Here is a 12,141-nt window from a genome sequence, read left to right as displayed (position 1 = left end):
CTTAATTTTGAGAAAAATCAAGAAAACTATTCTTTCAAATTGACTAAAACAGAAAGTCAATTTGAATATTTTTTGGGGGGTTCGGAGATTCATAGTAAAGTCTTAGGAAGGTTTTAAAAGCACCTAAGACATTCCGCTAACTTTAATTTATCCAACAACTAAATATTTGCCTAAGGCTTACAATTGCGATAAAAATACACTTTAGATTTGTTTAAAATATGAAAGTTAAAAATCATTTAAGATTATTTTTGAAGTAAAAATTTATTTATCGAACTGAATTTTAATTTGTAAATCCTTCAAAGATATTTACTTTATTTTGTCGAGTCGTTAAAATAAAACTTGCATTTTACGGGGGTTCGGATTCTTCTAACCTTGAGATAACCACAAAAGAAACAGTTAAATATTTTAAAACAAGTATGGGGAGAGAGGGAAAAAGATTTTGGGTCCGAATCCGGGTTCTGTTCCCCTTAACCGGCTTTTGGACCCACCTATTTTGGGTTTTTCACCATCTTGTTTTGTACTTGTCCTAGACTAACCAAATAATAATACAAAGTAAATATAGAAAAGTAATAGTCGACCAGGGGTTAGGCCCGAAAAATAACAAAATACAAAATAAAATGAATAGATAAAGTGGGTCTCCTCTGACCCAACTTCTTCAAATCTCCGACTTCTTGATTTTCAAATTCATAAAACATAGGACCTGTACTTAGATTTTAATGGGTCGGCTAGCTCGAAAAAGCGTGAGTCTCCATGACTCTCTCCAAATGTGCGAGGAATGGAAAAGTTCGTGATAGACTCGAACCATTTTCACATGCGACAAAGTAGTTAACAAAATTAGTATCTGCAGATATGGAATAATGACTATGTAACCCAAACAATATAAGATTTAATGAAGGAGAATTCCATTCAAAGAAATCAAATTAAGGCAGAATGCGACTATAGAAGAAAGAATTAAATCAAACTATTTTGAAAAAGAACGAAGTAAAAAATAGATTTACGCAAACAGATGGTTGCATATATAAATGTGTACAAACACTTAATAACCTTTCAACTAAAACTAAATTTATTCTCAAAGTAGTAAGGTAAAACACCAAATGGCAAAGCTAACCCAATGCAGAAAATATTAAGACTAACAGTGATGAAGGGTGAATCTAGGGATAACTGTTAGCAAAATTAATGATAAAGTAAGTAGTCATCTACAAAAAATGAAATGACCCTTTTTTAAATTTATTTTCTTGTCTATCACTATTACAGAAAGAGACTAGGATCAATACCAACAAATTAAATCCCTTTTTCAAAAAAAAAATTAATATTGGCGAACGACATAATAGACTCTCAATATGGGAAATACCATTTCAGTCAAATTCCCTCACAACACTATTTACCAAATTTATTATAGTCTTCATAGTTGCCATGAATATATAGAATCATTAAATCTATTAATTAATTAGTATTTCAAAATATTTCTAAATTTAAGCAATAACAAAACCTTTTTCAATATATTAAATTATAACACAAATCATAACAACAATACTATTAATTATTACCATTACAACTTATCTCAATTAATTTGCTACAATTAATATGCTAAAAAACAAAAGAAGATCAAATGATTTAACTATCTAAATTAAACCATTATATTTTAAAAATTAATTTTACCTTAGTTGACACTTGTTATGAATACAAAATTTCTTATTTGATTTATGCATTTCCAAATCCTCTTAAACCTTCATCACTTATATTAGTCAAATCCACAACTTTCAACAATTGCACAAATCTTGACACAACATTACACTACACAACTAATAACTACTTTATCAATGTAATTTAATACAACTATATTATTAATATAAATTACTACTTTATCAATGTAATTTAATCCAACTTATAAATATATTATCAAGTGACAATCTTTTACTTGATAATCCCTATTAATCTAAGGTATTTTCACGACCTCATTCACGAGGGGTGGGGAAGAGCACTGATAGTGAAGTGGTTTGTGAAAGTTGGGCTGTGGCTTGGCCAAAATGACTTGCCTCACATTTCACCAAAGCATTTTCACGAGCTCCTTCACGAGCCGTGGTCATGACCATTAGTCGTGAAGTTGTCTGTGAACCTTGAGGTAGTGAGTTGCCAACTAGAGACAACCTTGGGTCTTTGGCTAGGCTTATCCCTTTTTGCTTTGCTCCTTGTCAAGCACCATCAACCAACATCAATCGGGTCCAATAGCCTTTATTCTAATACTTTCCTTGACATTGACTCCGAAAACTCATTCAAACAATGCTACGACCAATTATAACATCATCAAAACACATAAACTCATAAGACTAGTCTCCAAACATCATCGTCGTTTAACCTCAAAACTTTTTAAACCAATCATTAAAGGTTGTTTCCAACTTTATAAAAAATTTATAAAATAATACAACTCATGTGAAGATCAACTTTACCCTAGTCCATTTGAGAGTCTCAACAATATCCTTCACTTGGGAACATTTGTCATCAAATGTCACTTGGAAAACTTTCATCACTTTAAAAGAATCAAATTTTCCATATTAGTGTCTCACAACATTAAGCATAGAATATCCTAATTTTCGATGTACCAATCATGCAAGGAACACTAACTTCATACCATTATGAACTCAATACAACACAAGTAAATGGAAATGTTGTCCACTCACTCCCAATGCATCAAAAACATAGACACTTCTCATGTGTATAGGAGGAAAATCCTTCTCCTAATCATGAAATGATATTTTCTTTTTATTTTACCAAAAGGCTCAATATTTAATAACCTTTAAATCATTCATTTGCATGTTCATCATTATCATTCAATATGCGAATAAGTAACCAATACTAGATGCACATAAATCATGAGTAATGTAGATCAATAACATCTTTATCATTTAGTGCCATTCCATCAATGACATAGTTATCATTAACATGTGGGGAAAATTCATAAGTACCCCCTCAACCTATGCATGAAATTTTAGAGACACACTTACAATATACTAAGGTCGTATTATCCTCCTAAACTTATTTTATAAATGATTTTCTACTCCTTTTTAGCCTATGTGGCAATAGTTTAAAAAAAATGTCAAGACACGCTGGGCCCATAAGATCGTGCCACATAGGAAGAAAAGGGGTAAAAATTATCTATAAAATAAGTTCAGCGATGTAATAGGACCTTAGTATAGTTTAAGTGTTTATCTGTGATTTCGGGCATAGGTTGAGGGGTACTTGTGCATTAAGGTTATGTTCAAGGAGGAGTTTCCTTCTCCTTCACATAGTCACATGTCATCATAAAGTTCATATACAAGCATTTCATAAAGGTCAATTAATTTTAAGGATAATTTTTCTACTCCTAACCAAAGCATGCTCACACTCCCTTCCTCATGATTTAAAAATTGTAGGTCACACCAAACACATCACAACATTAGGAAGTTATTTCAGAAAATTCCAATTTCTAACACAACACTAGTTTTAATAAACATGCATCATTTAGGAAAATTGTTACAATTCATAGGCACACATCAATAATATTGTCTTGACAAACCATTATTTCTTAAGAGAGAGCCTTTATTATCCCTCGCCAAATCACAACATCACATATTTTCAAAGGGACATCTTACTTATGTAAGGGAAACTCAGCACCTCCTTGTGGGGCAAAGATACCCTGACATTAAAAGTGCTATCAAGCATGTTCATCAAACAATCTCATGAAGTCAAATGCACATTTTTCATATTAAGATGCAGAATAACATGAGAAACATTCGATAAAAAAAATCCCCTTTTCATAAAATAAGAATTCTAAAAAACATGTATAACATAATGTCAATTAAAACCTACATAGCATATGGAGAACATGCAACTTATACACATATTTAATACTCCAATCATCAGCAAGCTACTAGGAACTCTTTCTTTTCAAGGTTGAGTAAGAATAGAAGAAAAAAATAGGGATATCAACAACCTTACTACTCAATATAATATCCTCCACTTAGGGTAAACCCATCTAAGAGAAACACATCCCATCCATGAGAAATTATACTTATTCATCCTTATAGTCAAGCAAATAATCCCCCTCTTGGGATCAAACATATGCAAATCCTTCTTAAGATTTCTTCCTTTCTATCTAAAGAAGCAACCATTTATTGCTAATTCTTCACTCACACTCCATTAAGTGGGGATTTCAAGAGATCACAAATGAGTATCTACATTAATCTACTCCCTATCCATCACCCAATGTTATTCTTAATATACCGAAGTCAAACGTAACTCAAATAGGAACATTAAGGCTACTCAAATACTTACTATCTAGGCACATTATCCCCCACTTGGGGTAAATCTATTCAAATATTCATCACCTCATGCCCTTACACACCAAGGTCATGTCAACTAAAGAATAAATCTCCATGATACTCTGATAATGTGATTCTATAACATTAAGGATATTACTTCTTACCCTCATATGAATCTTACCAATTCAATCATCAATAGGTACTACTCAAGCACCCTATTGCTTTAAGCTCATCTCCTAAAGGAAACCTCATGATAATTCAAATTAGGTCATACTACCCAACCATATGAGGCCTTAAGTACTCCATGAATACAAAATGTTCATAATTTAAACACTTTCTACTACCTAGTCATAACAAGGTAAGTAATTTTGGAGTTACGCCAACAAGGGTTATTCCATTAGGTGTTTAATCTATAGAATTTAGGGAATTCTCCCTCCAACTAAGGACTATAGAAATCCCAGATGCTAACATACAATATCACATATGATAGGCCTCTTAAGATCCACTACCACATTTCTAAAGATTTAGGGTAACCATCCTCTCTATTTAAAATCTTAAAAGGAAAATATAGGAGAGATTTGGACATAGAGGCCTCATTCTTTTCTTCCAACACAAGGAAAGGTAGCTTCTAGGTCATTTCAACCTATATCATCGCCTTTGGTGGAACCTTCCAACCAAACATGCCTAGGTACAATCTAAGCACTCTTTCAAATGACCATACTAAAATCAAACTTAAAAAAAAAAACTAACCTGTTTAAAGTAGGTCAGCATCCATTTTCTTCCTCTTATGAGCTAAAGGGTTCATATTTCCCTTTAAATCAACCTTAGAAGAAGACATAATTCCAACTTATGGAACAACACCCGTCTTCCTTTTATCCACTCTTAGTATATGCTCATAAGGGAACTAATTCACTACTCACATTGGTTCTTGCATTAACTAGCATACATCAAAATTCCTTTATTAGGTTCAACACCCATTTTCCCCTCTTAGGGGTAAGCCTATGCAAAAGGCTCCAATCAGCACAAAAAGAACTATGAAGCATTACTCATATATTAAGGACGACATTCATCTCTCACTATTTACGACATTGCTCCAAAATATTTCAAACCTATTTCATAATATTGTACTATTATTAAACACAACCATAAGGCATTATTCCTAAGAGGACTCTATTAAACCATAATAACCCTCAACAAGTTAGAACTATATCATAACATACCTTCTCAACATCACAATTCTCATCGGTCACATGTAGCCATAAATGGGATCACATTAAAAACTTTCTAATTTCACCTTCACATATACTCAACAAGTCACAAAACCATAATAAACATCAAAACTCACCTTATCTCACACAATCTTTGAGACATCGTCCATTCGAAGCAATCACATATAAAAGATCACCAGTTAAGGAAACATAAGAGAGAGAACAAATAGAGGTAAGCTCTATGGCATGACACCATAGTAATGAACCGATGAACAGGACTCTACTAGATATGGAGTTATGAGACATTGAACCCTAAAACCACTTTCTATAATATAATTTTGATACTATGTTTGTCACGATCGAGGAGAACCCCCTAGAAATAATTTGTGTCATCGAACTCTTTGAGGTCTTGGACAAGCTTCTTAGCATTCATTCATTGAATTGTCGTAGAATTTTAGCGGAAAATTTAAAATTTTTTGTAACATAACATAATGCTAGAACATCACTTCATTTATAGAATATCATAAGTATAAAGTTTAGGCACTAAGTCTCGTCTAGCCATCTTAGACTCAACATCAATAAAAGAGAATAAAATAGAACAGAATTGGGAAACGACCCTTAACAACATAAAAGTATAATGTATACTATTATATGAAATTAAATAATATCTTGAAATAAAGGTACTTGAATCATTAAGGACACACTTGAATTTGTCAATAGCTATCCAAGCTCTTCATTCTAGGTATGATCCTGTAGCCATCACCACCTACACTTAGTGTAAAAAGATAAAGAAGAATTGTATTGGTATAAGATTTCAAAAATTATGATAACTATCCAAAAACATGAGTTAAACACGAAATTTTAGTTAAAAATCAGGCATCATGTCTTTTATTAAAACATCATGAACACTAGATACAATAAACAACATATGGTTCACGTACATTATCTTAGACATGGATATTAATCAAAACAACACATAAAGCAGTGTTTCACATTTAAGGCACATTCAACATCATCATAGAATTAACCTTCTTTGACCTTACTTCTTTGTTAAAGCAACCTTTAGATAATACTTAGTGCAATGCATGTAAAGTGTCCCATTCCACCATTCACACCAAAGTATAACCGAAAGGTCACCAAGGTGAACATTCATACAACCTTCAGTCTTTTAAGCATACACATTCATTTAGATATAACATGTCATGAAAATTAATCTTCAAATTAGTTACACCACCTAAGAAAACCTCAAGTCATACTAGTAAAATGTACAATTAGCTTTCGATAATACTACCTCAAGTAAGTGTTCCTATGAAGTTACCCTAGACTTAGGCACAACATATTCAACAAGTCAAAATACATACATTAACCTTAGACACAAGACTAACATACATGTACTCATTAATTTATCATCTTACATCCATTGTACATTTTACATTTGGGAAAATTCTCCTTAACCAACATTAGACCATGAGCTAAACATGGAATCCGGTTTGAACCTCTCCCACCGAAACGAGGGAATCCTTCTTACCAAGTTAGGACATATACATAATAATAGCATCTAGGTGGATCCGCTTGCTAGGTTCCTATGGGGGAAAATAGTTAAAGTCCTAGGAGGTTGTTACTTGTAACACTCTTTATGCTAATTAGCATTATGGTTTCGACCTTATAAGAGAACATAGAGTGAAGCTCCCTTGCTTTGTGAAGGAACACCTCTCATTGTCAAGTTCACTCGGTTCTAAGCTAAATTCCCCTTTTTAAAAATCCTTTAAGTAGTCATTAAACATTTGAGTATAAGATAGGCCTTAGGGGATTAAATCCTTCTATAACATGTACATATATTCTAAGTTATATGATGAGAATGTCCTTTAATCAAAACCTACATCATGTGACTATATCCTTTCACATAATTATAACATAGTCTAGTATAGAGTACAATTAAGGAAACCATCCAAAGGACTCTTATTTAATAGATTATAATCTACATAATTCATTTATGCATTTATGTGAGAACATTACATCATAACATAGTAATAATGTATATAAGAGGATAACTTCCAATCCCTCATAGTCACACTCTTATAATCATCTCACATACATCATGTTTATAGCTTAATCGTACATTCATATCTTATATATATAAATAAATTACTCTAGGAATTATTCACTCAAGGTTCGCGTGTGCAATGTATAGGCAAAGTCCCATACCTTTACCTACACTAGTAAATCTCTGCAAGTCATCCTAGTTAAGATGCATCTTTTAAATTTTATTTATTCAATTGACAACATGAACATATTACACTTAAAGTTATGCATGAGATGTATGTGTATATGTTGGACATCAAGATTACGTAAGAGCAACCACCTAGAAATTGAGGAAAGCACGCTCCAAAGTATCACAAGACATATAAAATCTTCCTCAAGTCATGAACAACTCAAACATAGAGTATTAGGGACTATAGACCACACACCCATATTACATCATAAGAGACAAGAACATATCTAACATTTGAATAGAAAACTCCTAACATGCATAAGAGCACACACTCATATTGGGTTACATTTGTACATTCATTCAAAAATGATATTTATCACAATCAAACATGTAGATCGTACCTTACCCTAACATGATAACTCATATCCTATTGTCATTAAACCTCAGTCATGATACTAGAGTTGAAGACTACACAAAAGCATCATAATAAATATATTCATCATATCAATCCACTTTGCATCTATTTCCATAAAGTTCATGATCACAACATATATATAAAGACAAGAATGAAAACATCACCACCATAGGTGGACCAAACAATGCAATGTCAATCCTAATACTATAAACTAGAAATTAGGTCAACTTACCAATACTCAAGCCAGGGTAATCATAAACCTATTCTCAATAATTTTTAATCAATAAATATTGACAATAATAGGATTAAACAATATAACACAATCTAATCACAATTTAATTAACATCTCATGAATATTACAAGACTCATTTTATAGGATAAAATAAGTGATTGAGGAGATCATCCGTTGTTCAAGGATTTTTATTGAAAATCATTTTAGAAACAATTATAAATCATAAATCCATCATTAGAATGACTTTGAACATCATTTGACAATGAACCCAAGTTTAGATTGAAAATTAGAAAATCTGATCTTAGAATAACATTGAAAACTCTTTGATAAAACTCATTATATGAAAGTTTAGCTAAGGATCAAGGGTTACCATATCTTAATATAAGAAAATTTCATAAAATACCAGAATAAAACCTTGAAAAGTCTTCAACTCTACATCAATGGATTTTTTTCTTCTTACTTGGATTAGAGAGAAGAACTTAGGGTTTTGATTCGGAGATTCGAAAATATGAAGTTAATAAATTGTTAAAAGACCTTAAAATATTTATATTTAATATATAAAATATTTAAAATCAACCCCAATTAATAAACACTTAAAATTAATTTTCTTAAAACTATCCCTTGAGGCAGCCCCACTAGAGACCACGTCAACCTTTATTGTCTGTGACAGTTTTCCATGACCATGTTGACGACCCATGGTCCTCTAGGCAATAGAAAGCGTTTCCTTTCCAAGATTTATAAAGCTAAGTCACTTTCACAAGATTTGGTAAACACCATTGGCCGTGAAGTGGTCTTTGAGAGTTGGAGTAGTGGTCTAGAAAAGCTCCTTGCTTTACATGCCACCAAGAAATTTTCACGACCTCCTTCATAAGTCGTGGTCAAGACCACTGGCCGTGAATTTGTTTGTGAACTTTGAGGAAATGAGTTGCAAACTTGGGATAGTCTTGGATATTTGGCTAAGGATAGTCCTTTTTGGCTTGGATCCTTGTCAAGCGCCTTAAACCAACATCAACAAGGGTCCTATAACCTCTCGTCTAACATGTGCCTTTATATTGACTGATAAAACTCATTCAAACATGGGTAGGACAAATAAACACATTATCAAAGAAAATAAACTCATAAGTCTAGTCTTCGTACGTCAGGGTCATCCCTTGATGTTCAACCTCAAAACTCATTCAACCAATTATAAGTGGTCTTTTTAAATCTAATAAACATGTTAAAAACTAATACAACTCATGTGAGGCTCTAGTTTACCTTAGTTCATTTGAAGGTCCTAACAATCATATCAATAGTATACCTTTCTAAATTAATTAGACTTACCGGGCAAGTTCTAGGTTTATTCATACAAGGTTAAAGGTAAGCTCATCACTCAAGGAACTGATACTTCAGGGAAATAGCACAACACACTTTATCTAGTGTGCAATGGTCATTTCAAAAGATTTAATTCAATTATTTTTCTAATCCCAACGAGATGCAAAGAGTTTACATATTGCCTATTTAACTCGATTCGTTCTCGTTGTAGCCGAAAATTGAATTAATTCTTTTGAAATGACCATTGCACTTTTCAAGTCATTGGTATAGATCAAAACCCAGATTCAAATTAGTACAAGAACAACCACTTTCAACTTAAGAGGTAGCGAAATTTTCAAAAGTGAATTTTTTTTCAAAGGTTCAACATTATTAAGATATTATGACCTTAAAGAGAGCCATAAGCTCAAATATTTGTGAATGCACTTTTATAACTTTATTTAAACAGATAATCCTAAATATATCAAAACATATAAAATATTGAGCACAACAAAACAAGGTTGGGTCTCACCTAACCATAGACAAGTGTTTGTCCTCGAATCCGAGTATCAGTATAAAAAATAAAATAAATGCAAAACAAGGAGGAAGGTGAAAAGAAATCCTTTCTATGTGGTGTCTCCTCATATGGGGGTATCATAACTTTGAGACAACCCATAGTTAGGCATCAAAGCCTGAAATGCTAACATTAGTGGTAGTATTGTAAAGTCCAACAGTAGCTTCCACAGATGATTCAACATGCGCTGCAAGAATCATAGGTTGTACTATTGTACCTCCTAAATATGATCGATTCCCAAAGATGTGATGCTCTCCTTTTGCTTCTCTAAGCTCTTCTCGTGCTTTTTTCATTTCTTTATCTTTCTTAACATTTATATCTATAATTTCTACCTCTTCAGCTGCATCCTTGTCCAGTGTAGTTCTCATCATGTAATTCAAGTCGACCGACTTTATATAATTTATATCTATCCCTAAATTTTCAACATCGACTTGTAAAGCTGACATCTTATATGGCCTCTTCTCAATGGTCTCGCATGCTGAAATTTTCAAGTTTAAGAGATAGAATGAGGTTTGAACTAGGATAAGTGCATTTGATATCTCTCTATCAATCATCTGTGGGATTGAGTTCTCCAGCTTAGATGTCCTTATCTCAACTAATTTGGCTAGACGGACCCATATTCAGGATCATTCTTAAGTGATTTGTATTTAATTGTTGGGTGTGAAAACACCTGGATACTTTTGAGGAAGAAGAGGTAGAAGAGGTACATGTGGTCCTAGAGCTCGGAGTGGGTGTAGCTAAATCTACAAATAAAAAGTCTACATCGATCTCAGGAGTGGTGTCAGCTGGGTTGCTTTTCTCCTAACAGGTTACTCATAAGTGTACTCGGCCTCAATGCGTCGCATGTCCCTGGAAGAAGATGGGATGATTTGAAAATCCCTCGTAGTGTTCATAGGGTCTTCAACACATCTTCAATATTTAGTAATCAATATAGGAAACGATATTGATGTATGTTTTTCTTGGCCCTCATGGACATTTTTCTTGATGTCAACAATCAAGGATCAATAGTACTCTTGTGCATGATACAACCAAGGTAAGCTTTTCTGGGAAGGCGCAGGACAAACTCATTTTGGGATGGCATGATAGTACTACTTATAAACCCAAACCAGAATCTAGCAGCAACATATAGGTCCCTTTTATCGATAGGAGTTGCAGTCCAAATACATTTTTTCAGTATTTTCAGAAATCATAGGAGCCAACAATGTTGATATGATTGTTGTGGAATCCCGCCACTGTGCCTCTGACACTGACTAATCTTACTGGTCTGAATTCACTTGCCTGTTTTTAATTTTTAGGCACCAATACTCCATAGTGTCATGGACTTAGAGTATTTGCTAAGACTTTCCGCAGCCCTCGACGACTTACTCACTAATCTTTCAAGATCTTGTCAATTCAAGGAAGCCTTTAAGACATGGAACGCTAAAAGAATGCTTTGAAAGACTTAGAAAGAACAAGAAAGAGAGCTTTGAAAAAGGCTTTAGATTATGCTTTGAGAATGGGAACCTCTATTTATACTTCTTCGTAGGGTCTAAAGTTCTATTAATATTTACTATATAAGTCCATAATATATTTACACTTTGGTACTATTTCTAGAAATTCTACAATGCTTTGGGACCTTCTCTAAACTTCCAAATGGTTCTACAGTATTCTGCACAACTCCAGAACGTTCTACCCCTATTCGGACGTAGAATAAGGCTAGATTTATGGCGGGATATAACACTCTCCCCCAGCAGATGATGCAACTTCTGCGGCATATTGCTGTAGAAAACTCCTAGACTTTTTCCTTGAATTCCCACAAGTCGTCATATTTTTCCATGTGTCCTCCTCTAGAGTTTGTCCCTTTCAAAGGACAACAAACATGGCGTTGGCTTGTTGACCTCGCTTCAGTTTTTCTCTATAATCTATGATAGCCTCA

This window comes from Solanum lycopersicum, chromosome 7 (genome assembly GCF_036512215.1).
Source record: "Solanum lycopersicum chromosome 7, SLM_r2.1".
In the NCBI taxonomy this organism is placed as follows: Eukaryota; Viridiplantae; Streptophyta; class Magnoliopsida; order Solanales; family Solanaceae; genus Solanum; species Solanum lycopersicum.
Note: the sequence above shows the minus strand (reverse complement) of the source record.